This window comes from Scylla paramamosain, unplaced genomic scaffold, assembly GCF_035594125.1.
Source record: "Scylla paramamosain isolate STU-SP2022 unplaced genomic scaffold, ASM3559412v1 Contig20, whole genome shotgun sequence".
Taxonomy (NCBI): domain Eukaryota; kingdom Metazoa; phylum Arthropoda; class Malacostraca; order Decapoda; family Portunidae; genus Scylla; species Scylla paramamosain.
In genome coordinates, this window is record NW_026973685.1 from 11,797 (window position 1) to 15,000 (window position 3,204).

A 3,204-nucleotide genomic window follows, 5' to 3' on the forward strand; every position below is an offset into this window, starting at 1 on the left:
TTTTCTGTGAGGTGCATCAATGAACGCACTTGTCTCACACATCACAAACAAGTAACCCTGAACGTCACTACTCATTCATCACTGAACATTTCAAATTTCTTTTCTATTTGTCCACATCCTTCTATAAACAAAAAAAACTGTGTAATATGATGATTTGTAAGGTGCATGAGTGAATATTATGTGAATGCTCACACCTGAAGCAGGCCTTGACTCTCTCAAGGGCCTTCTCATTAAATCGGTCTTATTGTAATTTGAACTGTGGATATATATGCAACTAAATTCATAATGCTGATGGTAAATTTTAATGGTTTATCTGCATTTTGAGGTCAGCAGATTAAAAAGATAGAAGTAATATAGATATGTTGAAAGCAGACTTAGTGGTGGCCCCCAAGCTTGTGTGAGAGAGAGAGAGAGAGAGAGAGAGAGAGAGAGAGAGAGAGAGAGAGAGAGAGAGAGAGAGAGAGAGAGAGAGAGCGCTATTAATTAATATACCTTTGCTTGAAAAACACACACATACAAGATTCCTTTGAGAGAGAGACAGACAGACAGACAGACAAGGGAAAGGTTTGTTTACATACGTTTTCTTTCATAAGTTGCTGTCCCGACCTCTGGGTTTGGAACGGACACTCAAGTAAACTATATCATGTCCCACCAATTCTCTCTCTCTCTCTCTCTCTCTCTCTCTCTCTCTCTCTCTCTCTCTCTCTCTCTCTCTCTCTCTCTCTCTCTCTCTCTCTCTCTCTCTCTCTCTCTCTCTCTCTCTCTCTCTCTCTCTCTCTCTCTCTCTCTCTCTCTCTCTCTCTCTCTCTCTCTCTCTCTCTCTCTCTCTCTCTCTCTCTCTCTCTCTCTCTCTCTCTCTCTCTCTCTCTCTCTCTCTCTCTCTCTCTCTCTCTCTCTCTCTCTCTCTCTCTCTCTCTCTCTCTCTCTCTCTCTCTCTCTCTCTCTCTCTCTCTCTCTCTCTCTCTCTCTCTCTCTCTCTCTCTCTCTCTCTCTCTCTCTCTCTCTCTCTCTCTCTCTCTCTCTCTCTCTCTCTCTCTCTCTCTCTCTCTCTCTCTCTCTCTCTCTCTCTCTCTCTCTCTCTCTCTCTCTCTCTCTCTCTCTCTCTCTCTCTCTCTCTCTCTCTCTCTCTCTCTCTCTCTCTCTCTCTCTCTCTCTCTCTCTCTCTCTCTCTCTCTCTCTCTCTCTCTCTCTCTCTCTCAATCTCTCTCTCTCTCTCTCTCTCTCTCTCTCTCTCTCTCTCTCTCTCTCTCTCTCTCTCTCTCTCTCTCTCTCTCTCTCTCTCTCTCTCTCTCTCTCAATCTCTCTCTCTCAATCTCTCTCTCTCTCTCTCTCTCTCTCTCAATCTCTCTCTCTCTCTCTCTCTCTCTCTCTCTCTCTCTCTCTCTCTCTCTCTCTCTCTCTCTCTCTCTCTCTCTCTCTCTCTCTCTCTCTCTCTCTCTCTCTCTCTCTCTCTCTCTCTCATAAATAGATAAGTTTACACATTTGCAAAACACATGAAACTTTGCGCTCTCTCTCTCTCTCTCTCTCTCTCTCTCTCTCTCTCTCTCTCTCTCTCTCTCTCTCTCTCTCTCTCTCTCTCTCTCTCTCTTGCATATCTTATCTAAGCAAGCATCAAGATTTTTAGATAGATATGCATGAGAGAGAGAGAGAGAGAGAGAGAGAGAGAGAGAGAGAGAGAGAGAGAGAGAGAGAGAGAGAGTTGTACATTGCATATGAATATTTAACGCTCTCTCTCTCTCTCTCTCTCTCTCTCTCTCTCTCTCTCTCTCTCTCTCTCTCTCTCTCTGTCTCTCTCTCTCTCTCATTTAGTACAATTTCTATACAGGTTAAAATTAATTAAGAAAGGAGATAGATAGATAGAGAGAGAGAGAGAGAGAGAGAGAGAGAGAGAGAGAGAGAGAGAGAGAGAGAGAGAGAGAGAGAGAGAGAGAGAGAGGAAAAATCAATCTAATGGAATTTTCTCTATTTTCAGGTGAGTGAAAAAAGATTTAATTTTCATAAGCTGTTAAGGTAAGATTAATTATTATTATTATTATTATTATTATTATTATTATTATTATTATATTTTTGGAAGTCTCACAGTAAATAATAACGTATTTAATAACCCAAAGGAACACTTACAGAAGAATAATAGAATCAAATTATCAGTTGAAAATAAAATTAATCTGAAAAAAAAATCTATCTATAAATAAACATATGGACGAAAAATATAAACAATAACAATATCTAGCAACCCTAGCCCCACTCCTCCCCCTACCAACTGAAGCCCTTGCAATCCTCAGTACCCCACGGGCTTTAAAGGGGTGATGTTGTGCCGCGCGAGCTCTGGCCTGGATAATGTGAGCTATCTATTTTCTCAATTTCCAGGCGGACTTTTAGTGCTGCAAGAACTAGAAATATGAAAAGTGATATGGAAAACTGGAAAAATTGCCCCGTGGTGTTTTATTAAGTGTATTTGTGGAGATATATAGAAAAATGTGAAAATTGATGTTTTTTTCTGTTTGAGCGAAAATTAAAGAGAAATGTATGAGATTTAAATGCCACGTGTCACTGTATTGCGAATTGTTATGGGAAATTTTCGTCTGGGGGTGATGTGTTTGCTTGGCACACACAGAGAGAGAGAGAGAGAGAGAGAGAGAGAGAGAGAGAGAGAGAGAGAGAGAGAGAGAGAGAGAGAGAGTTATTATTAAATGAAATCTCAGTGAACAAAATATATTATTATTATTATTATTATTATTATTATTATTATTATTATTATTATTATTATTATTATCATTATTATTATAACTCATTGTTGTTTAGAGAGAGAGAGAGAGAGAGAGAGAGAGAGAGAGAGAGAGAGAGAGAGAGAGAGAGAGAGAGAGAGTTATTATTAAATGAAATCTCAGTGAACAAAATATATTATTGTTATTATTATTATTATTATTATTATTATTTTTATTATTATTATTATTATTATTATTATTATTATTATTATAACTCATTGTTGTTTAGAGAGAGAGAGAGAGAGAGAGAGAGAGAGAGAGAGAGAGAGAGTTATTATTAAATGAAATCTCAGTGAACAAAATATATTAGTTATTATTATTATTATTATTATTATTATTATTATTATTATTATTATTATTATTATTATAACTCATTGTTGTTTAGAGATAGAGAGAGAGAGAGAGAGAGAGAGAGAGAGAGAGAGAGAGAGAGAGAGAG